We start from the raw sequence: 19,806 nt of genomic DNA, 5'->3' as shown, positions 1-19,806 counted from the left end.
CCAAGTCTTGTAGTTCTTATGAATGCTAAGTTTTGACACGTAGAGTGTTCTCTCTGAAACAGCCAACGCGCGTTTCGTCACCACCGTGACTTCCTCAAGGCTGTAAGATAATAATAAAGCAAACATTGTAGTGCCCAGAGATTAATACCCAAAGTGCTGTAACAATCCTTCGTATAGTAAAGATCCTTCCTAAAATAAGTTTAATTTAATTTAAAATTCAAATATCATAAAAGACACTGAACACAATTGACAAAAAGACTATTTAAGAACAAGTCCTGTATAGAATTTCACCTTCAGTGTATAAACCAAAAAGTGAGTGATGAAGACATGCACGTGAAAGAAAAGGAGCAGTGTGTTGAGCATAGAACAAACTCAAAAACAGAGAAAATAGTCATACCAAATAGTGATATGGTCAGGCTGACCCAAGAAGTGATCATATTTACACACCATAGCATAGGGAAGTCAGTCTGAGAAAAGGTAGAATCTGTGAATCGATGTTCCCTTCCTGAGTAAGTTAAAGATACAGCTATCTTGAAGAGAAGCCGACCCAGAAAAAGAGAATCATAGATAAAGTTCTTATGTGTTATTGTATCACCTTCAAATATGATGTTCATAGAAGTATTGGCGATGGCTATGATAGGCCCGATTCCCTATGTGTCACCGAGGTCCCCAGGGAGTAATCCGATGAGTCCAAGCCTCACTGTCCCCTGTGATCGCAAAAAACGTGGCTGGAAAAAGAAAGAGAGCGCAGCAGTCCTCACAATAAATGATGAAGTCTATTTAGCAATAAGAGAGCTCGGGTGTAGCCCTGCCTCTTCCAATGTTTAAACAAGCCAAACATTTACCTATAATTGTCTTTAAGTCTGTAGTGAAGCATATTATGCTTTGATGGGGCCGTCTACAACCTCCAAGGTTCTGTCAAATGTACAGATCCCATAAGCCAGACGTGGTATTACACAGTTTGGTAGAGACTGCATGTAAAACAGATAGAAAAAGTAAATATAAAGTAGAACTACAAAAAGAAATTACCAGGCCTGTTAAGACGTAAGCACATCATATATGTGTGACTTACATGCACCCAAGAATTTTAGAAACACTGGTTTTTAAGATCCAGAAGAACTGAATGTCTCTTGTCGTTCGAGCCAAATAAAAAACGTCTATGGACAACAGAAAGAGTGTGCACATTAAAATGCATACTGCAAACATAGACCTACTTAGATCTGGAGAAAAGTATCTCCATGTTGAAAATCCAATACAAACTGGTTAGAGGAGTAATTAAAAACTGTAAGAGAGCACTTACACGGTCACCAGCGAGCTAAGTCTGCTCTGCTGTTCTTCAAATCTCCCGTGGATACTGCTTAAGGAGCCATGATAAGGTCCTAGGATATGTAAGGAAAGTGTTATTCGAAAAGTAAATGTCGAAATTGTTTAAGTTGCTAATCCAAAGTTTAGGCTTGTTGTGAGCAGTTTTTACTCCATGTAAAAAAGTGGAGAGAGAGTTGTTAGATATTTGGCCAGCCTTGGTGCTGCACTTTCTAGCATCAAAGTATGGAGCAAAAGGACCTCCTGTCAGGTACCGCGCTATCCACCACACTTGCCCTTAGTCACTAGAGTATTTGAATGTTCACATTATTATTTGGGGCCATTCAGTATTCAAAAATAGAGGAATAGTGCATCTAGCTCTCATTATATTAATGTCAAACCCATTAAAAACATGTCAAACAGGAAAAGTACGCTCGCGTTAATTATAGCCAATAACAAGTAATGCACAAAACCAAATTAGACACTATCAGGCAGAACGAGACCGTAACCGGCAGTGGCCGTCGATAGTGCGTTAGTGCAAAACTCCCGTTATGCGTTACGCTACCTAATGCAAATACCTTCAGTTTAGCAGAGTGTCGTCCTTAAAGTTCCATCGTCCTGCAACAGGCAACGTTGCTCGAAATTAGGTTTATAAACCTATTTCGTACCGGAAGTGAAACTAACACTGGGTCGAAATGCGCGAACCCGTACCGATATTCAAAAACGGACTAATGTTCCTAGGTACGGGCGCCATATTAAAATATGTGAAACTTACTTAATGATATTCGTTTGATTGTTTAACTACCGACCCATTGTTTTACCATATTGAAATGTACCTACAGAAAGGTAATACGTATGGATGAGGTGCTCCTTATATTACGAGCGAGTTAAAGACACTTGTATTTAGATTCGATAATGATTTTACAGTACGAGCGCCATATTGGAGTGTTTAGGTAAATACTTAGACTCCATTCAGTTCGTATATTGCGGTCGCTATTAACCCAATGTGTAGAGGGTTAGGACCTCAAAAAGTGTGGTGCATAAGAGTCGCAGTACACGTAATGTATATGTTTCAAATGTCAGTACGTAAGTTAGTTTAGAGAAGAAGAAGGAGCGGAAAGTGCACAAAGTTTAGAGGGAGAGTGCAAAGAGACCCCCGTCCGCCTTAATCCAAGAATTTGATAGTCTAATCTGTCATTGGGTATCTATAAATTCCCCGACTTAACCATTAGAGGAATACTCTCAACAGAGAACAAAACATTCGTTTGCAAATAATTCCATTGCGATTTTCATTGATTACAATTGTCATCCAATACAACATGGCATTAAACACGTACTAAGTCCCCCTCCCAGATTTTTTTCTTTTACATTAACAGGTACATGAAACTCTTACCCGGTTTTGAAAGTATTGCCTCCTGCCCCCCCCCCCCCCCCCAATAGCCTTTGGTTATTTGCTCTTGCACTGTTCTGATGAATACTTGCCCTTCCAACCTTCCAATGTTTTCCTTCCACTGAAGTTTGTTTAACTTTGTCTGCCTCAACTGTTCTGCTAGTCCCCTCTTTCATGCTCTTCTCATCCTGCTTATCTCTTTGCACTGCGAAAAAAGAGACCTGTTTTTGACTGTCAACAATTGCATTGTAATGCTTCCTTATGATGCCAATGAGCTTGTGTCTGTGCTAAGACTTGGGGCTTGTCAGGCCCAGTAACAAGCTGGGAAAGCACCTTCGCTACTGACTTTACCACTGCTGCTGTGCAATCTGAATTACCCTCAGAGTTCTGTCTGGTAGAGACCACCACTGAGCTAGTCAGCTGCGAGCTTGATTGTGCTACACGAAGATCAGAGGCGGAGGCAAGCGCCCTGGTTGCACCACTAGGAGGCAACAAGTCCAACTGTTTATCTTTGCTGCTCTGAGAGATTCCTTTTAGAGCTTGGTCAATTTCCCCTAATGCCCTCAACAACTCTGAATTATCTTTTTCTTTGCTACCCCCCAATCTTCGTTATGATGACTTATACAAAGCTACTTGGGTCATCTGCTGCAGGAGACCCTCAATTCTGAGGGGGCTTTGACACAATTTTCACCCTTGTTATTGGCTGCGTGATGCCCTTTGAGATGCCAAGCTCTTCCAACTCAATTTTACTATCAACCCTTTCAGCCCCGGGTTAAAGACTACAGGAAACCAAAGGTTTTAGCTAGTCAGTGCTCCTACTGTCAGCAGCAGTAGGCCTCGCCTGCCTAACCGGCAGCTTCCTAAACCTCTTTTTCTTTTTTACTTGTGGAAAGGCTAGACGAGGTGGGAAATCTGCCATCCTCAGATGCTCAATTGTTTCCTGAACAGGATCAGAATTGGAGCTGACCAGAGACTTGCACTCATTCCCTACCTTAACTAAGACTAGCTTATGTAACTGCGCTAGCTCAGTATCTTTTTCTTTTCTCATATGGTATATTGCTGTACTATAGAAAACAATACACTTGTTGATAGATCACAGGCCAACACCTAATAATTAAACGCTTTCCTCTTCAACCATGAAGCCTCAAAAATGAAACACAAATGCAGTGCAAAGCACAAAATTATTTATCCCTAAAATGGGAATCCAGACACTTTAATCAGTTGACCACTCAAACCTCTTCAATCAACATTGACCGTCTCCTCACTTGGCCTGTTACAGACCTGGACTCACAGCCCCACTTACCTTCTTAATTAACTGCTTTTCCTGGGCAGGCTGGCGCGCTGCCTTAATTGAGGGAAGCACAGGGACGCCCCCTCCCCCCCAAATCCAAATGCAACGGAACACTCCAGCCAACCATGATAGCAAGGGGGAAGCCTCCTTGATCAGGAAGACCACACTGGAGGAATGGTGTGGGCAAGCACCAACCATGTGAGAGAGGGGCAAGGCTTCCATGAAGCTGTTGGTCTGCGGTGTTCATCCGGGTCTAAATCTGCATGCCATGCACCCGCATGTGTAGTTCTGGATACTTGCATCACAGGGGCAAAGAGGGGTGCTCCAATAATGGTGCTGCCTTAAGTGGCCCTTCAATTTCCACAACTCCTGGACCCATGATAACACAGCCCTCACTTCATGCTTACATCAGCCCTGTCTCGCTAGAGGTGACAGGCGGAAGTGACTCAATGCGGATTCCCTTCTCTCTGGGTGGCTCCCTCCTGTCCCATGCTTTAGGCCAAAGTGTCACAAGTAAGAAACAGAGAGGGGCCCCTTATGAATGTCAAGGGAGATAAGGTACTTTCAACAAGGAAAAAGATAATCCCCTTGACCAAACAGTATGTATTAAATACACAATTTCTACACTATGGCTATTGCCTATTTAAACATTCCCAAAATGCATCATGTCACTAATCATAAAATTCCAAATTCCATTTGTACAGTCAAATGGTATTTTATTAAAAAGGGATTAAAAAGTTTTTTTAAACATACAAAACCACAATTGTAATCACAAAGGACACTTCAAAATACAGTTCCTACAATACACAGAGAAAATAATCAACTCAAATTGCGAATGCCGTTATAGACCAGCATAACAGAGACAACAACATATGTAAGACAAAACACCTTGTCATTTACTCTTGCACATCACGTGGGACCCAAACTTCAATACATAGCTAGTGGTACATTTAATTTGCATCTACAAGTCTATGTTGATCCTTCGATTGTGCCTGCAGAAGCGTCGACGCGTTTCGATGGATTCAATTTATAATCCCATCTTTCTCAAGACAAAATGATTATGTTCTCTCAAATGTCATTTCTGGTATCACTCCCCTGTCTAAGGCAAATGTATACAATCAAACTTTCAATATGCACAAGTAGCGCATTATTATCATCTTTGGTATATGTAAATATCATATCCACATGTATTCTCTACAGCCTATAATTACACTGTTAATTCAAATTTTCAATTTAAGTTTTAAATTTATCTATATGCCCTTTCGTTTTTGCCTCAATAAACAAAGGTGCCAACCTCCCCTCTCGTTGATATATTGTAGCTCAACATTTTAATATCCTCCTACATTCCTGCTGTTATAAAATCCCTATATTCATAAGAAAAATAGAAACTCCCTTTTACGCTAAGAAAAAAAGGATTATATTTACGCTGGGCTGTGATGACTATACAACAAGCTCCTTGTGTTTTTAACTTTTTACACCGCCTATCGAAAAGTGAATTACCTTAATTATGGAGTTTTATATTTTCACTAATTGTTCACTTTCTGTTCTTCTCCTTTCTGAGCGTGTCAATTCCTGTATTTAAAAAATAGTAATAAAATACTTTTCAGGGAAAACCGCTAACATCTTCCCCTTTAAAATTTTTCAAACGGACATGGCATCCCCATTTCCGTGTATAATACCAACTCCCTGGGAACCTACCATGAACTCACTCTCTCACCTTAAACACGTGTGGTTCCCTTGTAGGCGATATAGATCGTCCTCGAGGCTTTTATTTATTTAAAAACAACACCTCTTGTATGTGGTCTGTAGATGCAACGTGTTTTTTAATTTAAAAACCACACTCCCTTTGGATCTAAAATTAATATAACATGATGTTACCCTCTGGACTATTTAGTTAGTGAATATGCTCCGAGCTCTTGCCCTCTCTATTTTGGCATGCCTACCTTAATCCCGTGGTCCTGTTACCCCCCGTTTTAATGCTGTGGTTCTTATTTAAAATACATCGGGCAGTTTGAGGCTTCCAATCCTCTTCTAGCATGCGCCGCCTAATACAGGGCAAAAAGTGTAATATTATTCGCTATGGCGGCCCACCTTGGCCTTTCAGGTTCTTATCTGTACACATCCGCCCATCACCCACCATATTGGCAACATTACGCAGACTTACCTTCAATTTTGCAGCGTTCTACCAGGGCTTGGAGTGTCTTCCTTATCAGTGTGTGTAAACCGCTGATATCGGCTGCCTCTATTTAAACTCTGTAATGTTATCTCGGATAGGTCCCTACGCTCATGTGACCCTACCTGTTGTACAGCTCACCTGTTCCCCTCTCTGGTTGGTTGTAAGACTCACGTGTATTTTTCTCAACGATGTTACTTGTTTCTATCTCCCCTGTTTTGGTTTTACACAATCAGATATTGGAATAGATTCCACTATTCCAAGATGCGACTATACTTGATTACCCTACTTGCTGCTCATTAATTATAGTTGCCGCAGCTCATGAAACACACTTCCTTATTTTCGTGAGCACAGTACGCTCGATGCGCGGATGCCGCTTCTATAGGCAACATCGTGTTATATTCATTTTAGATCCGAAGGGAGTGTGGTTTTTTAATTAAAAAAAACATGTTGGATCTACAGACCACATACAAGAGGTGTTGTTTTTAAAAAAATAAAAGCCTCGAGGACGATATCTATCGTATACAAGGGAACCACACGTGTTTAAGGTGAGACAGTGAGTTCATGGTAGGTTCCCGGGGAGTTGGTATTACACACGGAAATGGGGATGCCATGTCCGTTTGAAATTTTTTAAAGAGGAAGATGTTAGCGGGTTTCCCTGAAAAGTATTTTATTACTATTTTTTAAATACAGGAATTGACATGCTCAGAAACGAGAAGAACAGAAAGCGAACAATTTGTGAAAATATACAACTCCATAATTAAGGTAATTCACTTTTCGATAGGCGGTGTAAAAAGTTAAAAAAACAAGGAGCTTGATGAATAGTCATCACAGCCCAGCGTAAATATAATACTTTTTTTCTTAGCGTAAAAGGGAGTTTCAATTTGCCTTATGAATATGGGGATTTTATAACAGCAGGAACGTAGGAGGATATTAAAATGTTGACCTGCAATATATCAACGAGAGGGGAGGTTGGCACCTTTGTTTATTGAGGCAAAAACGAAAGGGCATATATATAAATTTAAAATTTAAATTGAAAATTAGGATCAACAGTGTAATTATAGGCTGTAGAGAATGCATGTGGATATGATATTTACATATACCAACGATGATAATAATGCACTACTTGTGCATATTGAAAGTTTGATTGTATACATTTGCCTTATACAGGGGAGTGATACCAGAAATGACATTTGAGAGAACATAATCATTTTGTCTTGAGAAAAATGGGATTATAAATTGAATCCATCGAAACGCGTCAACGCTTCTGCAAGCACAATCGAAGGATCAACATAGACTTGTAGATGCAAATTAAATGTACCACTAGCTATGTATTGAAGTTTGGGTCCCACGTGATGTGCAAGAGTAAATGACACAGTGTTTTGTCTTACACATGTTGTGGTCTCTCTTATGCTGGTCCATAACGGCATTTGTAATTTGAGTTGATTATTTTCTCTGTGTATTTTAGGGACTGTATTTTGAAGTGTCCTTGGTGATTACAATTGTGATTTTGTATGTTTTAAAAAAAAACTTTTAAATCCCTTTTTAATAAAATACCATTTGACTGTACGAATAGAATTTGCAATGTTATGATTAGTGACATGATGCATTTTAGAATGTTTAAATAGGCAATAGCCATAGTGTAGAAATTGTGTATTTAATACATACTGTTTGGTCACGGGGATTATCTTTTTGCTTGTTCAAAGTGTCACAAGAGCAGGGAAGGGATCTACTGGGAGGCCAGGGGCTAGTGTCATGCACCTTTATTGGATGCGCATTGGTCAGATGCACAGCACTGGGTATGTTCTACACCAGTGGCTCTTAACCTGTGGTCCGGGGTCCCCAAGGGGTCTGCAAAGCATACTTGGGGGTCTGCCACTGCAAAGAAATCAAATAATAACAGCTTAATAAAGATAGTATAAATAAAGACGTAAAATGTACAATTGAAAATGTTAAAATGTTCTGTAAATGTGAACGAATTTGAAATTGGTAGCTAAAAGTTAAATTAGTATACTCATATTGATTAGTGAGAGCAGTGCATGTGCATCGACCAGAATATAGTATGGATGATGAGTGGCCTCAATTGAATTTCGAAAAGCTCCTATTTATATGCAAATTTAATAAAATAATTCATCATTTGTGTATTTGTTTGATGAATGCTTGTTTCCGTGTTTTTGTGTATTGTTTTGAGGTTCAAATTATCGAAGATGCTTAGGCCAGGGTCCTCCAGCTTCCAGTAATAACTCTGTGGATGCTCCCTCATTCTAATAATTACTCATGGGAGGTCACCGGGTTCCAGTGATGATTCACGGGGGACTCCGGGTACCAGTAATGATTAAGTGGTGGTCCACAGAAGTCAAAAAGTTAAGAACCACTTTTCTACAAAATCTCTAAAATAACACTGGCAAAGCCTAGAGGTCCTAAAATGATAATAGGCAGTGGTCAGAAACAAACTGTAACTTATACCCATTAAATTCACATGACACATATCTGTGATGAGGGTTATCCATTGCCAGCACTGTACAGCCAAACATCACTAAAGGAACAAGCATGGTATAACTCACAAGATCGGTCCCACATTACTGTGCAATTTGGAGGACTTTAATATAGTGCATTTAGTGTAAGTCCCAAATATCTATACAATCTGACCCCTCTTATATATCTCACATAGACATTTCACATATGGGACGATAATAAACAATGCCCATACCAAGAGATTTCTTCATTTCCCTCTCCCTTGAACCCTGCTAGCCAAGGACCACAAGTATACACAAAATCTCAGAGTAGACAAATCAGTGCAGTAAACAGATAAGCACACTGTATCATATGAAATACCACAAAGAGACTTGCAGAACTGTTCAAAGCTACCAGCATGGTGAAAACCAGAAAACTGCAGATCTGTCTCTTACACTATATTATCCAACACACTGCTACATACTACATCCCATAACACGATAGCAGCATCTTGGTGGTCATTGTGCATGACATTGAAACCCTTTCCACATAGGATCAAAATCAAAACATCTTTCCCACCACACACTCTACATGGTGTAGCGTGCTGCTCATGTAAGCAAGTTCTTCAGTGCCCACAAAGGGGTAGTAGGCACTATATAAATGCTGCAATACAAGCAGAGACCTATTGGCTTTGCCAATGCTTGTTTTATTATGCCCTTATCCTGGATCAAAGCAGTGCAATCCAACCATTGAATACCTCATTCAGCTTTGAGGGAGGGGTCATATTTTGTGAAAATTTGCCTCAGAGCAAACATAGCTGCCAAGTAGCACCTTTAGCTAATTAACCCTACCCCCCCCCCCCCCACCGCCAACAAAAAACATTTGAGGCCCATGCATACAATGGCAATAGTGAAATTACAATGACCAGTGTGTACATCTCTGTTGGTTAAAAAGCTACACATGGCTGAAGGTGCATCATTGCGAAGGACCGACTTGGTTACACTGCAGTACAAATTGTAGGGGGAAGAAATCAATTTAGCACCATTTTAATATCTCGTGTGGAGCCAAAGAATCTGGTTTTGCCACCTAAATAGTGAGAATTGTATTACATAAAGATTTGCAGTGAGAACAAAACAATGAAAAAACATTTTACACAGTTACACTATTTGCAGCCTTTGTGGATGATAGTGGCGAATAGAGGTGGGCGAGACACTGAAAGCTCACGCTGTGGTTCTGGCTCAGCTCATTAAGAGCTGAGCTTTCATGTGGTTTCTGTCAGCCTGCCTCCCTCCCTATAACAAGGATGTGGCGTTAAAAACCAGAACTTCTGAGCAGGCTCGAGTTTTGGTGTCAGCTGGACATCCTGTGTTTCTGGTTTTTGTTTGCCTGTCTCTTTCCCTCTACCAAGGATGTGCCGTTAAACCCAGAACTGCTGAACAGGTTCGAGACTCGGCGTCAGCTGGACATCCTGTGTTTCTGGGCAAATCACTTAATCTTCACCTGCCTATAACAATGAATGTGACCTTGTGTAACGTGGATATAAAGTGCTTCTAACTCCTTTGGGTCGAGTTCACGCTATGTAGAAATTGCAGAAAAATGCACAGAGAGGTCAAAATAAAGCCTTAACCCCTTCCCTGCTAGGCCTTTTCTCCCCCCTGTGCAAAGCCTTTTTTTGGCCACTTGGGGTAGTTCACGCTAAGGCCGCTGTAACTTTTTGACCACATAAGGTGTCCACGCCAAATTTGCGTACATTTCTTCCAACATCATGGGAATTCTAAAGGTACCCAGGGTTTGTGGATTCCCCTGGAGGGGACCCAGATATTAGCCAAAATATAACTACATTTTGTTGTTTAGGGGGAAAAATGGGAAAAAAGTGCTGCAAATGAAAGCGTCTGTTTTTTCCCTGCAAATGGTATCAACAAAGGGTTTGTGGTGCTGAAATCACCATTTTCCCAGCTTTCAGGGACTGACAGACTTTGGTCAGAAAACCAACATTTTTTACACAGTTTTGGCATTTTACTGGGACATAGCCTATTTTTGCTATTATTTGGTGCTTTCAACCTTCTTCCAGTTAATGGTAGAAATGGGTATGAAAGCAAAAATGCATCCTGGAAAGCTATACATTTTAGAAAAGTAGACACAATTCTGAATTCAGCAACGGGTCATTTGTGTAGATCCTTCAAGGTTTCTTCATAGAAACTAACAGTTGAAAATAGGAAAAATTGAAAATGAGTTGAGAAAAAACAGCCATTTGTGCCGACGTTTTCACCTGTAAAAACTTCTAATTATGACAGCTGTACCGTTACATCCGCTGGACCTTTCTGGTTGTGGGGATATATAGGATTTGTAGGTTCACCAAGAACCCGACGAACCCAGAGGCAATAACTGAGCAGCGTCTTGCAATGGTTTTATATTATGTACCGGATATATAGCAATTCATTTGGGAAAATATATACAGTGAAAAATCGGGATGATAGACACTTATGTATTTCTGAAATTGGAACAAAATATAGAGTTTAGAAACAGTAGCTATTTGCAGATTTCCGAAATTTTGAGTACCAATACCAGCAAGAGGAAGAGGAAATCAGCATCGCTTTCATCACGGAGTCTTGGACGGATCATGCTTCCAGTCCAGATTTGGTTAAAGCCACACCTCCAGGTTATCATGTTCATACTCTAAATAGACCTCTTAAGAAGGGAGGTGGGTTAGCAGTGATTTATTTTATGTCACTAAGTGCATCTTTTGTTAACTCTTCCATGGAGGAATGCGAAGCTCTGGACTTCTGCTTCCATCTTTCACATCAATACACTTTCAAACGTACCCTCATCTACAGGCCTCCTGGTCCTAGGAATTGGTTCTTGACTCAAGCTTGCAACCTGCTGGAAAGTGAACTAAGCGCCGACTCCTTTACTATTCTAGGGGATTTCAATTTTCATTTGGAAATTGACACAGACCCTGATACATCCAGCTTGCTGGACCTTATGAACAGTGTAGAGCTTAAGCAACGAGTCACAGGGGCCACACATAAGGCTGGTCACACATTAGACGGTATTTGTACCAATAACACACAGTAGGAGTTTATAGATTTGCTCCCAGAGGTCTGGTCAGACCACAAGGCCGTGTTGTTCAAAATGACTCCACCTCACAGGGGTTTTATGAAATCAGCAAATAAACCTTCGGCCAGTAGAGCCTGGAACAAGATAAAGGCAAACGAACTACAAGACCTCTTAACTTCATCTCTGCCTTACTTGCCCTGTAATCTTGACGATGCCACGTCCACCTATAATAATTGGCTTGAATCAGCGGGCAACAAGCTAGCCCCAAAAAAACTAATCTGCCCTAACAGGGAACGACCCACCTTACCCTGGTATACCAAGGAGCTTAGAGAAAAAAAACTGGCATGCAAGATTATCAAAAGAGCATGGAGGAGGGAATACAATGAGACAGTTAAAATTGAATACAAACTCATTTTAGCACAGTACAAACAGCTGCTTGCTAAAACAAAGCAAGAGTTCTTTGCAGACAAAATTAACCTAGCAAATAATTTGACTAAGGAACTGTTTAAAACAGTCACCGCTTTAGCACATCCGGCCCCCCCCTATCGTTGCGAGCCAAGAACTGTGTGACACAATAGCAGAATTATTTTTTAATAAAGTTGATGCTATCTTTTCTACGCTTACAGGCCCCAAGGCAAAGAATAAACCAAGAGTTGAAGCAGACACTAAACCGACACTCAGCTTCCTGCTTAATTTGACAAATTTGTCCCAGTGAAGGTTATGGATACTTCCAACATGATTATGATGGCAAAATCGGGTTCATACCCATTGTCTATACTCAAATTAGCAGTGGAGCCAGCAGCACTTATTCTAACATCTATTGTTAATGCTATGTTTGCGGAAGGGTATTTCCCAAAAATATGGAAAAGAGCATCTATGATACCCCTTCTGAAGAAACCCAATCTAGATCCCAAGGACTCCAACAATTTTAGACCTATTTCTAGACTTCCACTACCTGCGAAAATAATTGAAAAAACAATGAATAAACAACTCAGTGCATTTTTGGAAGATTCTCAGATATTAGATCCGACTCAATATGGATTTCGGGGTGGACACAGTACTGAGTCCGCTCTCCTCAAATTCACTGAAGAAATGAGGACTATATTGGATCAGGGAGGAAGAGCAGCAATGATTATGTTGGACCTCTCAGCAGCCTTCGATACTGTCCATCACGGATTACTGATGGACAGGCTGCGGGAGATTGGAGTCAAGGGCACCGCTTGGAAGCTGCTCAAATCCTTCCTATCCGATAGAGTTCAGACTGTGGCCCTCAGGGAGTTCTCAGCAAACCTTTTATGTTACCGTGCGGAGTTCCACAGGGATCTTCCATTAGTCCGACTCTTTTTAATGTGTATGTTTCCCAACTTGCGCCCCTGATCGAATCGTTTAACCCATTCGCTGCGGCACGAATTCCGCCGCGGCGCTGGGGGGGTTCGGGGTGAGCGCGGCACCGCCATGCTCATGACGGAACCACGCCGTCATGAGTCATGGGCGAGCTGTGCTCATGACGGCGTGGTTCCGTCACGACTCCGCCCACTCAGTATTTCGCCCGCACAGGCGGGGAATTAGTGCCGCGTGGGCGGAGCGGCCTCAGCATGACGGATCCACGCCGTCATGAGCACACACCGCCCGTGGCTCATGACGGCGTGGTTCCGTCATGCGCGTGGAAGGGGTTAATTTAACCTCTTTGCAGATGACACCCAAATTTTAGTGTCACTGCTACTTGATATGATACAAGAAACAGCAACCCGCTTCCAGGACTGCATGACAGCGGTAGGTGACTGGATGACCCAAAATTGCCTTAAGCTTAATTCCAGTAAAGCGGAGGTGATTTTGTTTGGCAACAATCCGGCTTTTTAGTCACTGGCATGGTGGCTGGATACAATGGGCCACTATCCGACACTAATAAGGAAAGTAAGGAACTTAGGAGTCTATATTGACAATAAACTCTGTTTTAAGGATCAGGTCAACGCAGTGGTCTCGGCAACATCTTATACTTTGAGATCCTGCAAAAAGATTATGCCGTTCCTTCCCAAAGATAGCCAAACAATAGTCATTACTGCCTTAGTTATGTCCAAACTGGATTACTGTAATAGTCTCTACCTTAATATCCAGGAAGGGCTTATGAAAAGACTTCAACTACTGCAGAACGCAGCAGCCAGACTGCTCACCAGCACACCCAGACAGGACTCAATCTCAGCTGAGATTAAAAAGCTCCATTGGCTGCCCGTAAGAAAACGCGTATGTTTCAAGGCCCTGTGTGTGGTCTACAAATCCCTCCAAGTATACGGACCCCTTCATCTTAAATTTAATTTTCAGTGGTATGTTCCTAGTAGAACTCTGCGCTCTTCAGAAGCAAAACAGGTATCAGTGCCCTATGTAAAGAAATCCATCTGGGTAGGTAGACGTTTTGTTGTTGGAGCTGCTAAGGCATGGAATGACCTACCGTTTCATCTTAGATGTATAACAAATCATCTGGATTTCAGGAAGGCCCTGATGACTTGGCTTTTCCAGTCTAATTAATTATTAACTCTCCCCCGTGCGTAGGCCTCTGTAGGACATTTGATTTCAGCGCCAGGACACCCTAGGGTAACAGTGCGCTTTAGAAATATCAATAACATTAACATTATAGGACATTTTTCAAAGTGACTTCTTTTTTACACATTGTCTTTCATTTGTGTCTAGTTTTAAGAAATGTGTAGGTTTGGTAGTTTCCCAAGATGGCCGCCGAGCCAGGGGCCAAAAACCCAGGTGACCCCCCCTTGCAAAACCAGGTTGTTTTGTGATGGGTAATTTTGATGTCTCCTCAATACGTTTTGGGCCCTTGCCTGTCGCGGGTACTTGACCCACCCAAGCAAGTGAGGTATCATTTTTATCGGGAGACCTGGGGGAACGCTGTGTGGTAGGAAATTTGGGGATCCACACAGATTCCAGAACTTTCCACCACAGAAATGTGAGGAAAATGTGTTTTTTTTACAAAGTTTGAGGTTTGCAAGGGATTCTGGGTAACAGAACCTGGTCAAAGCCAGACAAGTCACCCCGTCCTGGATTCCCCAGTGTGTCTAGTTTAAAAACAATTATAGGTTTGCTAGGTTTCCTTAGGTGCCGGCAGAGCTAGGGTTCAAAATCTACAGTTAGGTACTTTGCAAAAAAGGGTCAGTTTTTACTGTGAAAATGTGGTGTGTCCACGTAGCGTTTTGGGCCATTTCCTGTCGCGGGCACTTGGCCTACCCACACAAGTGAGGTACCATTTTCCTCAGAAGACTTTGGGAAATGCAGGGTGGGTGGGATTTTGGGGATCCATGCAGATTCCAGAACTTTCCACCACAGAAATGTGAGGAAAATGTGTTTTTTTGACAAAAGTTTTAGGTTTGCAAGGGATTCTGGGAGAAAAGTCACCCCATCCTGGATCCCCCGGGTGTCCTGTTTTCAGAAATGCATAGGTTTGCTTGGTTTTCCTAGGTGCCGGTAGGGCTAGGGTTCAAAATCTACAGCTAGGCACTTTGCAAACAAGCATTGGCATAGCCAATAGGTCTCGCCTTTAGGACCTTATAAGTGTTTAGCCATGCAACAGTTGTTGTTGCACCAAGGATATTGTGCTGCATAACTACTCATAAGGTCCCAAAAGCGAGACCTATTGGCTATGCCAATGCTTGTTTTTTCTCTATGTTTCCTTCCTTCCTTTTGAGTGCTCTTTCTTGGTGTCATCCATTTGCCTTTCTTTCTTTTGCGCCATGTGGTGGCAGCAGAGTCATCACAATCAGCCTCTTCCCAATGCTTCTATCGTGTGAGATACCCGTGTGACATTGAGAAGAGCTTTCCTATTAAACAGAGGCACTGAATCCCACATCTTACAGTCTTCTCGGTCCCAGTGAAGGCTGCAGTCATGGGAATGACAGGGGAGGGAGGGCATGAAAAGGCTGTCAGATGGATACGGCTAATTCCAGGACCCTCCCTGGTCCGTGGAGCACTACAGTGTGCTTCCCATAAAAATATTGTAAAAAGAATTACAGCCCGAATGGCAATATTAAAATTCAAATAGCAAGTCCAAGGCAAACTGTTTCTCAAAATAATGGAGTTAAAAAAGGGTACTTCCACCGCTGTGCTCAAATGTTACTGGAAGAATCCTTAGTTCACAGCGCAGTTTATTGTGTAATAAGACGAAATATGCGCCATTATTAATCCTGGGCTCATGAATATTTATATGTATAATTTTAAAAACCATTGTGTCTGGTTAGAGAGGTGAGGTTATTAATTATAAACGTTGCTGGTGTTATCTGGAACAAACCGCTCTTGATGGAGCTGAGCGCGGCAACATCAGGGAAATGCCAAAATCAATGCCGCCTCATTGGAATTCTATTCAAAGACAGCGAGAAAGACTGCGAACACAATGTTGATTTCTCCTGCGCGAGTTTATGATGATCATCTCTTTGGACGCGGTGATAATCACAACAAGCATTGGCCGCGCAACAAGCAAATGGTGTGCGCGAAAATGATCGCGAGCAAGGCGTACGGCCGCGACCAGGAGTTGAGTGCGTGCGCGCAAAAAGGAAATAAAAAAAAACACGCAGGCTGGCAAGTGGTGTGCGCGCACCATGACGAGAGAGGAAAGCCAGATGGCGTCTCTGCTTGTCATTGTGCGCGTATCCTCACGCTCTATGCCACCTAAAAGCGTGTGGTAGGACTTTTAAAAGCCCACACACTAAATGTCTCGCAGAGGAGCGCATGCGCTGGCTCAGACGAGACCTAAAAAAGGGGTCAGTTTTCACTGTGAAAATGTGGTGTGTCCACGTTGCATTTTGGGCCGTTTCCTGTTGCGGGCACTAAGCCTACCCACACAAGTGAGGTACCATTGTTTTCGGAAGACTTTGGGAAATGCGGGGTGGATGGAATTTTGTGGATCCACGGAGATTCCAGAACTTTCCACCACAGAAATATGAGGAAAATGTGGTTTTGTTGACAAAGTTTGAGGTTTGCAAGGGATTCTGGGTGGCAAACCTGGTGAGAGGCACACCAGTCACCCCATCCTGGATTCCCCTGGGTGTCTAGTTTTCAAAAATGTATAGGTTTGCTAGGTTTCCCTATGTGCCGGCTGGGCCCAAAATGCACAGGTAGGCAAATTGCTAAAAACAAGTCTGTGCCTAGTGGGTTTTCTGCCACCCTGGGGGGAGAGGTAACTGGCCTTTTTTTTTTGGGGGGGGGCATTGGTATGCCCATTCTGGGCAGCCCCCAACCCCACGCATAAAAAAAGCCAACGTAATTGCTGGCGCCTAGTGGGCCACTGCCCCCATCTTCCCCCCACCCGGGGGGGGGGGGGTAGAAAGACTGTGGCATTTTGTAGGAGAGGCGTGGGCATTGGTAACCTCAACCCTGAATTGAAAAAAAAATCTTGAGGCCTAGTGGGCTTTCTGTCCCCCCAGGGGGCAGATAAGGGGCTACTGCCCCAACTGCCTCTGGGGGGGCAGAAAGACTGTGGTAGTTTTTGGGGTGGGGGCATTGGCATGCCCATGCTGGGCAGCCCCCACCCCTACATCATAAAATTATTTTTCAAAAATCTGTGGTGCCTAGTAGGCTTACTGCCCCCCCCCCCCCCCCGGGGGCTGATCAGGGACTACTTTCCCCATCTGCCCCTAGTGGGTCAGAAAGACTGTTGCAATTTTTGGGGGTTGGCGGGGGCATTGGCCTGCCCATCATGGGCAGCCCCCACCCCTAACTCAAGTGTAAAGAAAATCCCTGGCTTCTAGTGGGCTTTCCGTCCCCCCGGGGGTCAGATTGGGGGGCTACTGCCGCCATTTGCCCCTTGGGGGGCAGAAAGACTGGAAATTCTCTGGTGGTTTGGGTTGGTGGCGGGCATTGTCATGCCCATTTTGGGTAGCCCCCACCCCTACATGACATTTTAAAAAATCCCTGGTTTCTAGTGGGCTTTCTGTACCCCGGGGGCAGAGGCGGCTGGTGGAATTTGAAACTGGTGGCGGGGGCATTGGCCTGCTCATCTTGGGCAGCCCCCACCCCTAAATCAAGTGTAAAGATAATCCCTGGCTTCTAGTGGGCTTTCTGTCCCCCCGGGGGTCAGATTGGGGGCTACTGCCGCTGTTTGCCCCTTGGGGGGCAGAAAGACTGGAAATTCTCTGGTGGGTGGGTTGATGGCGGGCATTGTCATGCCCATTTTGGGTAGCCCCCACCCCTACATGAAATTTAAAAAAATCCCTGGTTTCTAGTGGGCTTTCTGTACCCTGGGGGGGGCTGGGGCGGTTGGTGGAATTTGAAACTGGTGGGCGTATGCAGAACGAATCAATGTATGCGAGCGAGCACAGCGAGCGAGCCCGACGGGAATAAGGGGGATTCTCACCCGTGAATAATTTTTTTTTAAATTGGCATGTTTTTGGTGACATTTTCAGCACTATTTCTGTGATAAATGGACTAAAAATTCTGTTCTTCTAAGCATTCATAAAAGAACACTCATACATTAGTTCAGAGAATTTCTTGATGGACAACAAGTCTCACTTCTGAAGAGGGCTAGGGTACTTAGCAAGACTGCTTTGGCAATGTGAACAAGTGCCAGGCAGAGACGGATTTGCCTTTGGTTCGGTTCTTAGTCAGCAGAGGGCCAGTGGGTGACCTGTGTAGGGCTGGAGGCTGCCATCTATGGCGCACACAGAAGCGTAGGTTGCTGCACTTGCGCTGTGCTAGGCTGCTTTCTGAGATCTTTGCCAGTCTCGCAGCCTTGCTGTCAGGTGTTCAATCAGCTCTGAGCTTGACTGGTGTTGTGTGGGCTACATGCTGTCACTTTTAATGTGTGTGTTCACGGGAGGACACTGGAGCCCTCCCACATACATACCCAGAGGCATTGGGCTCAAAGTTGTTGACACAGTAATATGTGATATGATCTTATCAAAACTGATGTGACAATCATGGGCCGAGGAGTGGGGAGAGAGCCAAGCAAGATGTTGTAATCTTAAATTGGTTGGTTACATGAGTGGGGCTATGTTACTTTAAGTACAGAATACTCATATGATTCCAATGTTGCCATGCTTGGTGACAGAGCTGTGTTCTGGAGTGTGACCACTGTATGCTGATTTCTGGTGGGATTGCCAACGTTTCTCTGTGCTCCTAATAAACTACTATTCTTGTCTATCTCTGGTGTGAGGATCTATCTACAACAAATGGCGACGATTTAGCTACACCTCGAACAAGAAGACACACCTTGAACTATGAAGGTAGAATAGATACGAACTGGCCAAGAAAAGAAGAAAAGAAGGATAAGAGTCAAGGGAGCACAGAGTGAACCTTTGGTTCAATTGGTAAGGAGAATCCACATTTGCGCTTAACAAGGTGAAGAATGGAGTAATTTTCGGTATAGCCAAGTTATACTGAAATCGATCAACATTGAAGAAAACCGATCGTGAGGAGAATTTAAACGTTAATGGGCAAAGTAGACTGTGTGTATCGAATGCCTGACATCGTTTATCAAAGCTACCCATGCGGACTGAAAGAAATCGGGTAAGGTGAGCGTTTAAATCTTAAAAGAAATACAGTGAACGTGCACTTTACCGTTGGGGTATACCACGCGAGGCCATCCCGACTTCGATGAGTGCGCGTGAAGTATTTCAAAAGACGCCATCTGCTCGAGAGAACCGTGACTTGCTTTGACGTTCGAGTTGGTTGTTGTGCGTCAGCAGGAGATCTACATCATTACGTCTCCACGCCACAACGTCATAAAAAATCATCATCTGCACGCTCACTGGCGCAACGTGCCCTTGTTGTTGTACGTGCTCTTCAGTTACCAAGGTAACGAACTGGGAGTCTTGTACGGAAGCAATTACCAGGTGTGTTTCTTCACGAAGGGACTAGATATCAACGCGCTGAGGAAAGGGAACGATTATTTTAACGAACATTGACGATACGGTACCGAAAGGAACATTAATGTAACTGAAAACGTTTCAAAAAAAAAATATTTTTTTTTTTTTAGGCTTGGCAAATTGTGGTGACACCAGTAGTGAATATCAAGCATATAGAAGAAATAGAAGTATGAACATGTCTCTAGTTTGTACCTGGCTATAGGAAGTGGTTGGTTTAATTGTCACTTTGCAGGTGAATCTGGGGTAATAATAATATATATATATATTTTTCTTGTTGTGA

The 19,806-nt window shown here is 43.0% G+C and overlaps 1 long non-coding RNA gene across 1 annotated transcript in view; it reads right to left on the bottom strand.

Annotated features, from left to right (window-relative positions):
- Nucleotides 1-820: 820 nt before the first annotated feature.
- LOC146812492 (uncharacterized) overlaps nucleotides 821-19,806 on the bottom strand; it is a 66,805-nt gene continuing 47,819 nt past the window's right edge. The window contains exons 2-3 of the long non-coding RNA XR_014966867.1: nucleotides 1,301-1,379; nucleotides 821-971 (exon numbers count right to left, since the gene is read on the bottom strand). This is a non-coding gene — a long non-coding RNA (uncharacterized LOC146812492). The remainder of the gene's footprint in view (nucleotides 972-1,300; nucleotides 1,380-19,806) is intronic.

This window comes from Triturus cristatus, chromosome 7 (assembly GCF_964204655.1).
Source record: "Triturus cristatus chromosome 7, aTriCri1.1, whole genome shotgun sequence".
Taxonomy (NCBI): domain Eukaryota; kingdom Metazoa; phylum Chordata; class Amphibia; order Caudata; family Salamandridae; genus Triturus; species Triturus cristatus.
Note: the sequence above shows the minus strand (reverse complement) of the source record. Positions and strands in the feature narration are given on the sequence as shown.